The 14,776-nt window shown below is 41.5% G+C and overlaps 2 long non-coding RNA genes across 28 annotated transcripts in view; one reads left to right on the top strand and one right to left on the bottom strand.

Moving 5' to 3' along the window:
• Positions 1 to 14,776, top strand: part of LOC147348293 (uncharacterized) — a 360,187-nt gene that overhangs the window by 80,321 nt on the left and 265,090 nt on the right. The window lies entirely within an intron of this gene.
• Positions 1 to 14,776, bottom strand: part of LOC147348296 (uncharacterized) — a 46,405-nt gene that overhangs the window by 24,646 nt on the left and 6,983 nt on the right. The gene's annotated exons all lie outside the window — the stretch shown is intronic.

Here is a 14,776-nt window from a genome sequence, read left to right as displayed (position 1 = left end):
GTAAAAGGGATCCACATATGTAGAGAAAATAAGAGTTCTCTAACAGGTATCATATTCAAATGGGGTTCTTAAACACAAATTCCTGGCCTCCACTCTCATAATTTTTGATTTATTACATCAAAGGTAGGGCCTAGGCATTTGCTTAATTGATAAGTTCTGTGCTGCTGCTGCTGCAGGCATCAGGCTTTGAGAAGCAGTGTACTAGCATGATCCCATTTGAAAATCTGAGATAGCGACTAGAATTTATCCAACATTCCCTTTTCAAAGTATGACTCTAAAGTTGTAAACACCATTATCAGCTATCAGTTCACTCCAGGAGAGCAAGTTCATGATTGTTTTCACACCTATGTGCCCATGTGTTTTCTTTATCGTGTCTGTGCATGTGTGCTCAGTCGTGTCCAACTCTTTGCAACCCCATGGATTGTAGCCCTGTCAGGATCCTCTGTCCATGGAATTTTCCAGGCAAGAATACTGAAGCAGGTTGCCATTTCCTACCCCAGGGGATCTTCCTCACCCAAAGATCGAATTCCCATCTTCTGTGTTTCCTGAATTGGCCAGTGGATTCTTTACCACTGGGCCTCTTGGGAATCCCTAGTATGTCTGTATTAGAAGTGAAATTCCCCCTCCTTCTCTGAACAATGAGAAACTGTCCTCTGACCCCTCCTTTTAATGTCCAGTTAGCCACAGGTGGATTGAAAAGCTGACTTTGGGAACAGACCAAATTCTGTTCTAATCATTCTGATAGTATCTGATGAGCAGAGCTGTCTATAGCTTGGCTGGTACATTGCTAATACCTCTTCCAGTTTTATGGTAATTAAACCTCACCCTACTCCTAGGTATTAGTGTTAATATTATTCCTATCTTCTGGTGAGGGAACAGAGCCTGAGAACAGGTTAAGTGACTTCCCCTCTTCACCAAACAAGAATTCAGTCCCTTGGTCTGACCCCAAGTCCAAGCTCTCAACAATCCAGTTATACCATCTGTTAGATGAAACTATACAAGAAAAGTGAAGTCTGGAGATTCTTTCTACCATGATCTGAGAAGCTCTCTTCTTTCTGCCCAGATTCCAATCCTATGCACCAGGATTTCCCCAATCTAAAGAAAACAATGAAAGAACTATGATTCCTGAATACCTATTAATCAGAGAGAAGCAAAAACTCCTCACTGTAGCACATTACTATTCATACCAGTGTCTCTAGAGAGTAACCATCGTTACTTTGATGGGTGCTGGAGGGAGGGTAAGAATGAGATCAGCCCCAAATGGATCCAGAAATTATTGGCAAATACAGCTGTGCAGGGTGTATTTGGTACTTTTTCCAACCTTTGATAGAAGATGAAGAGCATGTGACAGTAAGGAGTTATGTTGACAGTAAGGAGTTTGAATACGCAATTCAAAATAAAAAATCTTACCACAGGAAAAATGAAGTCACTCAGGAATATAAAAGGGAGATAAGAAAGGGTGAATTGTGCATTTCTCTGCTACTCAGACTTAGCCAAGACTGTGTAGCATTTCTCATTCCTGAACTGACTGCCACTCAAATTATTTCTAAACTTCTAACCCCAGATTTTTTCTTAGGCAGTGAAAAAAATCAACCCTGGGTTTGACTACATGCATCGGTGAAAAGTTTGGAGGCTTCCCAGGTGGTGCGGTGGTAAAGAATCCACCTGTCAATGCAGGAGACGCAAGAGATGTGGGTTCTTTTGGAGTAGGAAATGGCAACCCGCTCCAGTATTCTTGTTGGAAAATTCCATGGACGGAGGAGTCTGGCGGGCTAAAGTCCATGGGACCGCAAAGAATCGGACACCATTGAGCACACACACACACAATTTTTTGTTTTTACTTTCAAATAACTGTAGACATGAGCATGAGAATGAGCTAAAAACTAAACCTTGGCTACAAGAGTATTTATAAATAGCTGGGCTAGGAAGACAAGAGTTTGGTGGTTTTTCTCTACATTTGCTCCTGTAGAAGGCTGTATGTTTTGATTTGTTCTGAAACCCGCCAGGCAGTTTGGTGTGAGTTTGGACTTGACTTCCATGCCTTTTGTATTTATTATTTTAGAATCACTGGTCCCAATAAGTTTTCCTGTTCAACATGGATTTCCATTAAATGGCAAAGGCATCTTAAATCTGTCTGCAGTTTTAGGACAGATGGCCAAAACTCTTTACAATAACCCTGGGTGGGCATTCACTGAAGGGCTCATTGTCTTGTTTATTTACTCAGTTCAAAGGTAGGAGGTTGCCCGTCAGCTCTGAGAATGAATACAGATGCTGTGGTGAGGAGCAGTTGAAAGCTAGCGCAAGCTAAATGGTTGAGCTTGGAGGAAGATGGCTGGAACCATAACCTAGCCAAGGTCAGAGATGAGCGCTGTTACTATTTCATTAACATTATCATCATCACTATTATTTCCCAAATTACTCTTTAATGGAGCCAGTATAGCTTCAAGTCTGTAACTAAGACATAGATCACTTACCTTCTGTTAGCAGACATTAGAAATGTCCAAGGCAGATTTCAGCCCTTTTAGCTCTAAATATAACCTTGATCTTCTACAATCGTTATTTGGCTCTTATTTATGTGTCTGCTTAGGATCTGCCTTTAAACTTTCCTGCACCAAGGGTAAAGTCACAATTGGTGTTATTATATTCGGGTGGCTTGTAGTTTTTATGTTCACTACTGTTAGTTAGTTAGTGTTAGTCACTCAGTCGTGTCTGACTTTTTGCAACCCCATGGACTGTTGCCCACCAGGTATTCTCCAGGCAAGAATACTGGAGTGAGTTGCCTTTTCTTCCCCAGGGGATCTTTCTGACACAGAGATAGAACCTGGGTTTCCTGCATTGCAGGCAGATTCTTTATCATCTGAGTCACCAGTGAAATCCAGATGTTCACTATGGAGATCTTAAAAATATATTTTTCTCAACGTCATTTTGATACAAGTGGTTCCATTATGCTGACATGTAAGGTACAAAGACAAAAGAAATTCCTCATAGTGCCACTGCTGAGGGAACTGGACATTTCTCCCTTGCCTTTTGCTCTTGGAGATGGTTTTTCTTAGACAAATTCTGCCTGGAATAATTCTGAGTATTAGAGGAAGACAGAATAGAGGAGGAGAGGGAAGATACATTTTTGTTGGCTTTCTACTCTTATAGTTCCGCTATGTTTCCAATTCTCCTCATCTTTGAAGACTTAGAATCATTCTAAATTCATGCAATGAGTTTAGAGTTAGAAGGAGATGTAATATACACCTAGTTTCCACAGTTAACAGGTGGGCTTTCTTTGATTTGCCAATTAAAAAATATGTCACCTGGAGTCCACTAGATTGAGAACTTCTTGAGGTCAAGTGCTATTACAGACCCATTCTGTGTTCTTGTGACCTGACTGAGTGCTTGGCCCAGAGAGGGTGTATATTCAACTATCATTGGATTAAGTTGCCCCATTTCTACATAGTTTTAAGTACAGAACTACAGTAAGTACAGAATGACATAAGACAAAATATAATAACATATTTAAGTGTTAGGATATTGTTTTAAAGATGGGGCGCAGATATGGACAGGTGATGTCACTTCAGGTCACAGAGTCAGAACTATGAGGACTGGCTTTAGGTCACAGCATCTCAGTATGAGGCTCTGCCCACCACAGCCTTCATGTATAGCCAACAATATTTTTAAAGGTGACGTATTACCCTTAAAATTTTGTTACTCAAATGATTACACTGTAACCCCTAATATCCTAGAATATGACCTTATTTGAATATGGGGTCTTTACAGAGGTAATCAAGTTAAAATGAAGTCATTGTGAGGGGCCCTAAACCATTATGCTGGCGTCAGTAGGAAAAGGAGAAATCTGAACACAGACATGAATGGAGCCAAGACAATGTGTACAGACCTAGGAAGAAGACGGTTGTCTACAAGCCAAGAGGAGACGCCGGGAACAGATTCTTCCCTCCCAGCCCACACAAGGAGCTCCCCTTGCCAACCTTGATTTTGGATTCCTGTTTTCAGAACTGTATGATAGTACATTTATTGTTCAACACAGGGAGTCTGTGATACTTTGTTACAGCATCCATAGCAAACAAAAACAGATTTTGGTATTAGTCTTCTAGGGCCGCATAAAAAAATGCCACAGATTGGGTAGCTGAGACAATGAAGTGTACTATCTCACAGTTCTGGAGACCAGGAGTCCAAAATCAATACGTCAGTATGGCTGCTTTCTCCCAAGATCTTAGAGGCAAAGATCTATTCCAGGTTTCTGTCCTTGGCTTGTAAATGGTTGTCTTCATATTCAAAAGGTGTTCTTAACTGTGTCTACATGTCTATCCCTCTGTATATTATAAAACAAGGAATGCTGTTTTCATTTTCTTTTTCCCCTTAGGGATGTCTAAAGCAATCCTTCTCCTGTTTGCCTCTTGGCACTTTCATGTCTTTTACCGTGTAAAGTTTACAACATCATTTTTATGCCCTCTTTCCCTCAGTGTCTTCCCTTCTCTCCTAACTCACTTCTGAAGCCAGCCCCAGGCTGCTGTTATCTGGTTCCTTCTCCCAGAGTCTCATATCCACCTCCCATATATTGGTTTTCTATTGCTATTTAACAAAATACCAGCAACTTTCTTAACACTTATTTGTTTGCTCACAGTTCTATAGATCAGAAGTCTCAGAGAGGTCCTCTACTTACAGTTTCACAAGGCTAAAATCAAGGTATCAGCCAGACTGGGGTCTTATCTGGGGACTCTGAGAAGAACCTACTTCCAAGATTTTCCAGTTGTTGGCAAAATCCAGTTTTGAAGAACCAAGGTCACCTTTTTCTTGTGCACTGTCATCTGGGGATGGGCTCTCAGCTCCTACAGGCATATCCCAGGCCCTTTTCCATATCATCAACTCCAACTTCAAAACTAGAAACAGAATTTCTGTCTTGCATCCAATCCTGTTCACACTTTGAACCTATCTGACAAACCTGAAGGAAACTGAATTTTCTGAAGAAAACTCTCTATTTTTGAAAAACTCACTGACTTTGGGTTAGGCCCTTTAAGATAATTTCCCTATTTCAAGGTCAACTGATTAGTAACCGTAATCACATCTACAAAATCCCTTTTACCATGTAATCACAGGAGTAACACTAGGGGGTAAGAATCATGGCGGCCACCTCAGAATTTTCCTACCACATCCTACTATTCAGTCTAAGGAGAAACAGTGGATAAGAGACAAATAAAGTTGATGGTTTCATACAGTGGTTGGAAATGGGTACATCCCAAAGTAAGTTGGCACTTTAAATTTAAGGATAAAGTTAGAAAAAAAGTTCACATGAGGAAGGCCATGTTCTTTGATCCAAGTTATTTATCAATCACAATTTTAAGAGTAGCTTTCAGTAATTAAGGACCTTCTTTGGGTCAGTCTTGATCCTTGGAAGAAAAGCTATAACAATCCCAGACAGCATATTAAAAAGCAGAGACATTACTTTGCTGGCAAAGGTCCGTCTAGTCAAAGCTATGGTTTTTCAAATAGTCATGTACGGATGTGAGAGCTAGACCATAAAAAAGGCTGATCTCCAGAGAATTGATGTTTTTGAACTGTGGTGTTGGAGAAGACTCTTGAGAGTCCCTTGGACTGCAAGGAGATCCAATCAGTCAATCCTGAAGGAAATTAATCCTGAATATTCATTGGAAGGACTGATGCTGAAGCTGAAGCTCCAATACTCTGGCCATTTGATGCAAAGAGCTGACTCATTAGGAAAGACCCTGATGCTGGGAAAGATTGAAGGCAGGAGAAGGGGACGACAGAGGACAAGATGGTTGGATGGCATCCCTGACTCAATGGACATGAGTTTGAGCAAGCTCCAGGAAATGGTGAAGGTCAGGGAAGCTTGGTGTGCTGCAGTCCATGGGGCCTCAGACAGTCGGACACGACTGAGTCTGAACAACAACAATGTTGTCACTTCTGAAGGCACAAGTTAATTGCTGCCATTATTTTGAGTGTTAACAATGATTCTCCAAAATGGGCTACATCAAAGTGAAAGGCACTGAGCTTGATAACATGCACAGGTGCTGGTGATAGCGCTAAAAGTCAAATTCATGTGTGGACAGTGCAAGCCTTATTTTCCTTCCAGAACCACATGCTTCTCTCTTTCCAGGACAGCCCATTGACCACGTGTGGGATTATCTACATGAGGGATAGCACTGTAAATCCAGCCTGCCTAATACAGTGATTCAGAGACCATTTTCTTATACAATTAAAGTGATTCCATAAATGGCCTTGGACGTGGGGTAGCTCCTCTCGGCCACTGCCCCTGACCTTGGATATGGGGTAGCTCCTCTCAGCCGTAGTAAAGTAATGCTCAAAATTCTACAAGCCAGGCTTCAGCAATATGTGATCCATGAACTTCCATATGTTCAAGCTGGTTTTAGAAAAGGCAGAGGAACCAGAGATCAAATTGCCAACATCTGCTGGATCATGGAAAAAGCAAGAGAGTTCCAGAAAAACATCTATTTCTGCTTTATTGACTATATCAAAGCCTTTCAATGTGTGGATCACAATAAACTGTGGAAAATTCTGAAAGAGATTGGAATACCAGACCACCTGACCTACCTCTTGAGAAACCTGTATGCAGGTCAGGAAGCAACAGAACTGGACATGGAACAACAGACTGGTTCCAAATTGGCAAAGGAGTATATCAAGGCTGTATACTGTCACCCTGCTTATTTAACTTATATGTAGAGTACATCATGAGAAACGCTGGGCTGGAGGAAGCACAAGCTGGAATCAAGATTGCCGGGAGAATATCAATAACCTCAGATATGCAGATGACACCACCCTTATGGCAGAAAGTGAAGAAGAACTAAAGAGCCTCCTGATGAAAGTGAAAGAGGAGAGTGAAAAAGTTGGCCTAAAGCTCAACATTCAGAAAACTAAGATCATGGCATCCAGTCCCATCACTTCATGGCAAATAGATGGGGAAACAGTGAACACAGTGGCTGACTTTATTTTTCTGGGCTCCAAAATCACAGCAGATGGTGACTGCAGCCATGAAATTAAAAGATGCTTACTCCTTGGAAGGAAAGTTATGACCAACCTAGACAGCATATTAAAAAGCAGAGACATTACTTTGCCAACAAAGGTCTGTCTAGTCAAGGCTATGGTTTTTCCAGTAGTCATGTATGGATGTGAGAGTTGGACTATAAAGAAAGCTGAGCACCGAACAATTGATGCTTTTGAACTGTAGTGTTGGAGAAGACTCTTGAGAGTCCCTTGGACTGCAAGGAGATCCAACCAGTCCATCCTAAAGGAGATCAGTCCTGGGTGTTCATTGGAAGGAGTGATGTTGAAACTGAAACTCCAATACTTTGGCCACCTGATGCAAAGAGCTGACTCATTTGAAAAGACCCTGATGCTGGGAAAGACTGAGGGCAGGAAGAGAAGGGGATGACAGAGTATTAGATGGCTGGATGGCATCACCGACTCAATGGACATGGATTTGGGTAGACTCCGGCAGTTGGTGATGGACAGGGAGGCCTGGCATCCTACAGTTCATGGGGTCGCAAAGAGTCAGACACAACTGAGCGAGTGACCTGAACTGAACTGAACGTAGATGGCACCATGAAGCAGGTACCTTACAATCTAGAAGTAGGGAGATTATATCTTCTTTTGAAAGCATGCTGAAGTGAAGATGACTGACAATAACAAAATCAATAGGATGATGGTAAAAAAGTAGACTCAAAGTAGCATTCTGGGCCAATATATTTCCCTCTCCTTGTGGGGGAAATGATGTAGTTTTTAATATTGGAAAGACTTTGGAAAACAGATGTGTCATTAAATAAGGTATACTAAGGCTTGACAGCAACACTCTCTTAAGTCCAATTTCCTCACTTGAACTCTAATTTACGATTTGGTATGTACAAGCTGTTTTGTCTATAAAAGTAAACTTTGTTCTAAAACAAGATGCTTTCTTCCTTCCTTCATCTCTTTGTTAAATCAGTCAGTCAGTCAACAAACATTTGCTGAACACCATCTATGTTCCAGATGTTTTTTAGGTATAAAAGATAGCTTTGTCCTCCAAGAGCTTCCAGCAATTCAAATGATTGCTGTTCCTATTTTTTACCAGGTGACATGTAAAACAAGAAAATAAGATAAAGTTGACTAGTGGTACCATTCAGAAAGGCTGATGGAACCAGTGGAAACTGGGCAGGCAAAGAGTGGCCTCTGAGAATTATCTCCAAGGTCTAATCCAGTGCTGTCGAGTGGAACTTCCTATGATGAAAGACATGTTCGAGACCTTCACTGTCCAAATGTGAACCAGCAGCCACATAAGGCTCTTGAGCACTTAAAGTGTGACTAGTGTGACTGCTGTTGTTTAGTCACTCAGTGTTGTCTGACTCTTTGCAACCCCATGGACTGCAGCCCACCAGGCTCCTCTGTCTATGAGATAATCTGGGTAAGAATACTGAAGTGGGTTGCCATTTCCTTCTCCAGGTGACCTTCTTGACCCTGTGAATGAACCCATATTTCCTGGATTGCAAGTGGATTATTTACTTCTGAGCCACCAGGGAAGCCCAGTGTGACTGAGGAACTGAATTTTAATTTTTATTTAAAGTTACATGTAGCCAGTGTACAGTGTAGAAAACATACACAAATATGAAGCTCTTCCCCCTATCAGCTGTTTTGAAACCTTTACTACTCCCCTACTTCTTGGCTTCTAAATGTATTTCATCCAATATCTGGGTTATTTCCTCATGTAAATTAATCTTCTCAGATTAGTTTCTGGTGTAAATGTAAACATACTGCAAACCAAGCAATTTTTTGAGGTGCAATCACAAAGCAAAACAATATATTTTTAAACAAGCCAGAAAAGGTTATCAGCTGAGGAAGCATACCAAGGAATGGAAAATAATCAGTTGGATCACGTTATGTTAATCCCACGTCTGAACGTTCTAAGCAGACTCAACTCTTGTCATTTGGAGAAAGTTCCCAGTATTTTCCCTTATGTCCTTTAAGGAAACATGCCAAATATGCTTTCATTTCATCCTATTTAGATAGTTGTTGTAATGCCCTTTCCTTGATGTTATCCCTGAACACGCAATTAACAGATTTCTACTGAGATGCCAGCTGCAATGAAAAGTGTCTGTCTGTCACTTGTATGTTGCTTCAATTCTGGCTCGCTTACATTGCTTGGCAATTAGATTCTATAACAACTTTAAGCTTTTCTATCCCAACAATAAATTCAATGGAATTTCAGTCCAACCATTTTTTTCTTTCTTTTTTGAGTAAGTTTACTTCTTCTGTTCTTAGCCTCCACCATGCCTGCCATGCCACTCTTAATAGGCTATGAAAGTTTTATGGATTTTTGGCCATTTTGCCTCTCTCTGGGCATTCTGATGCCAAAGATATCAGACATACATTTCCATTTGCTTCAGCCAGCAGCTCATCTTTGCTGGCTGCTTTATTAAACAAGTGTACATCATTGGGAAGGAGCCCTGAGATTTTCTGGTATGATAAGATGGACTATATATTGAGGCTGTTGTTGCAGATGCCAGGCACCATCCTCTCAGATTCAGCAACCTAATAAGAATGGGTCCTTTGGGCATGGCAATAACTCCAGCACATGGCCCCTTCTCTCTCAGGGTCAAAGGAACAATACTTGAACTTAATGAAGATTTTTGAAAGGACTGGAGGCTCTTAAACACATTTTTAAGAAACTTTCTGGAAATATTTATGGAACATGGAATTTTAGAAAATATTAAATCTAAGAATGTGCAATGACGATAAGGATACGTATCTCCTAGGACCTAGCTGTTCCATTTTTGGGCATTGACCATGGAGATGTAGTTACCTATGTGCCCAAAGAGGCACATTCAAGAAAGACAAATGTCAACATGTAAGATCTGCAAAACAGTTAAAACCATCCCAATGTTCATTTACAGGGAGATTTGTTTACAGGCCATTTCTATAATGGAATAATTTGTAATCATTGGAAAGGATGGCACAGATTTCTAAGTGCTGATGTTGAGTGATATTTAAGATGAATTAAGGGAAAAGGGGGCTTCCCTGGTAGCTCAGCTGGTAAAGAATCCGCCTGCAATCTGGGAGACCTGGGTTTGATCCATGGGCTGGGAAGATCCCCTGGAGAAGGGAATGGCTACCCACTCCAGTATTCTGGCCTGGAGAATTCCACGGACTGTATAGCCCATGTGGTCACAAAGAGTTGCATACAACTGAGCTACTTTCACTTTCACTTTCAAGCGGGGGCGGGAAGCAAAGTACACAACAGCAAGCTTAGTTTGCTTCTATTTGTGGTCTCAAAAAGCTCATTTATACTATGAAAACCCCAGATACCCATATGTTTGCTTATGTATGCAAACAAAAATTTTGAAGACTACTTCAGAAACTGTGAAAAAAGTAGTTATTTGAAGGAGATAAGATTTGCTATATTCTATATTGTAATCTTTTGAAACCAGCATGTGTTACTTTTTCCAGCAAAAAAAAAAAAAAAAAACAACTTAATAAAAACATAACAAAATCATCTATAAGCCCACTACTCAGAAAATGTGTTAAAATATTTTGGAGTATTCTGGGCTTTACTTTAGCTCATACATGGCATATGTCAGATAATGTAGTACAGTCATTTTGTCATTTATTTTTTCCCAAATAAAAATTTATCATGTTAATAGAACAACTAGTTTTCTGTTTTAATACACTTTGCTGACAATAAAATGCAAACAAAATAAAAAGCACCCACTTTAAGTGCATTGTGTTTTCACAAACATGGATAAAAGCATCCAGTATCATTTTTAACAGTTCCATAGAACTGCTCCTTACTAAACAATGATTAGTAACAGAGACTAATACAGGGATAGGTTAATAAAGCAAGTGAGTCCAAATGGAGCCATTCCTGGAATTTCTGGTGGAAACACCATACTTTACTGCCAGTTTCCACAGATGGATTTTTAGGATGTTTCAAATGTTGAACTGTTATAAATAGGCTGAGATAAATGAATATTTTTTTTAGCTAAGTCATTGCATACATCCTTAATTATAGTATTTTCTTAGTATGAGATCCTAGAAGTAAAAATTCTGTAGGGAAAGATAGAAATGATATAGCTAGATTTCCTTCAAGAGAGAGTATGCCAAATTATCCTCCCGGGCCTTCAACTGTCTCTTTTTCTTTGCTCCATTCATTATTTTTGCTACATCAGGAAATGCAACCAGATATGTATTTAAGCACAGCTTATTAGCTGACCAAGTAGATACAAGAGGTTGGGATACATTCAAAGAAACCGTGATTTCACAGAAGGGAGATGGCTTGTACAAAGCAGGGTTGGATGGCTTCCATCTCTGAACTCAAATGATTACTGTTGGCTCTGCTAGGAGTTGTCTTCCCTCACTTGTAGGATTGGTCCTTCTTCTCTCCTAGGTGGCTGGTGCTCACCTGTCACCTCCTCAGTGAGGTTTCCCTGTCCAGTCAGGTACATCTGTATCCCTGTACCTCTCTCTTGCTTTTTTCCCTCCATAACACTTCTCCCTTCTGACCTGCAAAGTACATTTCTGTTTTGTTTGTTCTGTCTCCCTATGTAAAATGTAAGGTTCATTTGAGCATGGATCAGTGTTTGCTAACTGCCATATGTGTGCCGAGCACAGTATAGGCCTCCAATAATATGTTGAATGAATCAGAGAGCCATACTTGACAGCATAGGAAACACTTTGATACACGTGCTATCACTCAATCATCATAACATCCTGAGACATTAAAAGGGTTCATTCCACATCTGATCTTCCGAAACAGGGAAACTAGATCTTCAAAGGACCAAATGACTTTCCCAAGGTCACACATACCTCTTCCAACTCCAAGTTCAGCTTTCTTTTCACCTCACTTGGCACCTCACAAAGCACATGGGTACAGGCTCTATCTTTCTTCAAGGAAATCATCATATTCTCTCATCAGTGGAAAAATAGTACAGCTTACAACAGCTGGGCCAGAAACTTCGTAGAATAAAGGGATGGGAGTCAGGAGATACAAATTCTAATGCTGCCTCAGCCTCTGAACCACAGATGCAGTGTCAGTAAACATGTTTCCTCTCTACGGGCCTCACTTTCATCCTTTACCAAATGAGAAGGCCAGATCATATGGTCTGAGGCCTTTTCTAGCTTTACTCATAATGACCTGAAAGGGACATGTCTAACCTTGGGCCAGTAGATGTTGGCCATCAGTGGAGGCCAGTCCTCCTGCATTTAAATTCATGAACCTAAATTGTTTCAATACATCTTAAAGTCTATAAAGGCCCCAGCGCAAGAAAGTAGGTCATCACCTACACGCTTGCTTATCACAAGAGAAGGTATCAGGATGAGATACTTGATTTGAGTGTGTAAGCATTTTTTTCTACTAGGATTCTTGTAGTCACAAGACATGGAAACCTGATGCTAACAAACTTATGCAAAAATGGGAGTTTATTGGATCACTATCCTGAAAATTTCAGGGGGATGTTAAGCTCTGGCTGGGGCTCGGTAATGGCCTCAAGCAGAGTCATCAGAACTGTCTCTCAGCTCTGCATCCCTCTCTGTTGACAAAGCGGCTGTCAGTTGCTCCCGACTTATATATTATCCTCTCAACTCACTTGAGTCTTCCCAGGATTCCCATAAGAAGGAGCAGGAGTGGTTCTGACTGGCCTGAGTTAGAGGCATCATTCCTCTGAGACAGTCTTTATGGACTGGGAGATGAAAGACAGAGACTGGCAAGGCCCGAATATTGCCTGCACCCATGCGCCACAGTATTTGGTCCTCTCTCATTCTTGGACTGTAGCCTGCCAGGCCTCTCTACGGGATTCTCCAGGCAAGTATACTGGAATGGGTAGTCATTTCCTGTTCCAGGAGATCTTCCCAACCCAGGGACTGAACCCGCACCTCCGAGGTCTCCTGCCTTGCAGGCAGATTCTTTACCTCTGAGCTCTTCTCTCATTCAGACCACATGAACTGAGAGAGGGTAAGAGAAGTTTCTCCCCATGAAAACAAAGGTACTTACACTAGCAGAAAGTGGGTGTGGACTTGGCAGGAAAAAAGAACAAAAGTTCACTCTTTTGCCAACCCCATGTTTGCTTCCTTCTACCTCTTCAAACAGCTGCAGGATATGGATTTTGTTCTTGTGATGGTTGTTGAGGAATTAGAGTATTTTAAAGTTCATTGGATTATGAACTACTAGGGGAGGGAAGGGAATTCCCTCACTCCCCATAGATATCCAGGGCTTTTCAAACAACACAGCTAGTTGTCACTGCTTTAGAAAAACAGCCAGAAATGCTTGCTTTGGAACTGCCCAGGCTTGCTGGAAACATGGCAGGATGCAATGGACAGAAATGTGTCTCAGCGAGATATTAGATGGGTCAGACTACTGATGGCCCTCGTGTGCAGGCCCAAGGAATGAGGCTCAACAGATTCTGTCAGCTTCCTGGGAGCTGGAAGGCTTACCAGTTATAATCTGGAATCTTTAGAAGAGCCAGTTATTCAGGGTCTACAGATTGAGAGGAAGACATTTCCCGTGTCCTTGTTTCCCCTTCAAAGACACAGAAAGACAAGCTTTCTACTAACTAATCTCTCTTCCTCACCAGCAAAGTTCAAAAACAACTTTAAACATTAAAAAAAAAATTTTTTCTATTCTGTCTTAGTGAGAAAGGACCTATTGTGAAAAAGTGTAGCAGTCATAGCAGATTGAATGATAGACTGATTTGACCTTCTCCAGTCCTGTATCCAATCATACCTGTTCTCAAAGACCATTGCACATCATGCAGGCTCTAGGCCTTGTGTTAGGCACTGGGAATGCAGAGATAAAAGACTTAGTCCTTGTCTCCTAGGTGGTAATGGTTTCTGATTGAGGTCATCATAGACTGAAGCTTAAAAAACTCTAGGGATTGAGATCAGGAATTGGCAAAACACAGCTCACGGGCCAAGTCTAGCCCACCATCTATTTTGGTCAATGAAATTTCACTGGAACACACAGTAGCTCATTTTCCTGCATCAATGGTAGGATAGAGTAGCCTAAAATATTTACTGTCTGTAGCTTCCCAGGTGGCACAGTGGGAAAGAATCCGCCTGCAATACATGAGATGCAAGAGACACGGGTTTGATCCCTGGGTCAGGAAGATCCCCTGGAGGAGAAAATGGCAACCCATTCCAGTATTCTTACCTGGAGAATCCCATGGACAGAAAAGCCTGGCAGGCTACAGCCCATGGGCTGCAGAAAGTTGGAGTGACTGAGTGACTGAGCAACACAGAGCATGTCTTCAGAGAAAGTTTTCCAAGCCCTGACAGAGACCACAGTAACTGTCCCAGATATGACGGTGGTGATGGCATCTGAGGAGGTGGTCTGAGAAAGGCAATATCAGAGGTGAGACAGGAGGAATGCAGAGGAGTTAACCAAACAAGCCTGAGAAGTCAGGGGAGGCCAAGGCAGGACTCCTCATGCCAAGACGAGGAGATAAGAGAGAGCACACAGAGTCCTGGGACAGCTGGAGTGTGGGATCCACAAGAACGGCCAGACCAGAGAAGTACACTGTGGCCACACTATGATTCTTTGGAAGTCAAGAGGAGTCCATAAAGTGTAAGCAGGTCAGGGGCTGATCAGGTTTCCATTTTTCGAAGCTCACAGTGCACTAGTGTAGAAAAAAACGGGTTGAAATAGGACTGCTTCCTTTCCCCCTATTCTCCCTTCCTCCACTTCTCAAAATATTCAGCCCCTTGGAAGCAAGTCAGTATAAATGTCCAAAGCCATCTAGTCTGTACCCTGTTGGCCCTGGATACCCCCATAACC

The sequence above is a fragment of the Bos grunniens genome, chromosome 22 (genome assembly GCF_055505025.1).
Source record: "Bos grunniens cultivar Pamir isolate PY7600 chromosome 22, Bosgru_T2T1.0, whole genome shotgun sequence".
Taxonomy (NCBI): Eukaryota; Metazoa; Chordata; class Mammalia; order Artiodactyla; family Bovidae; genus Bos; species Bos grunniens.
This window is presented reverse-complemented; position numbering and strand designations above follow the sequence as displayed.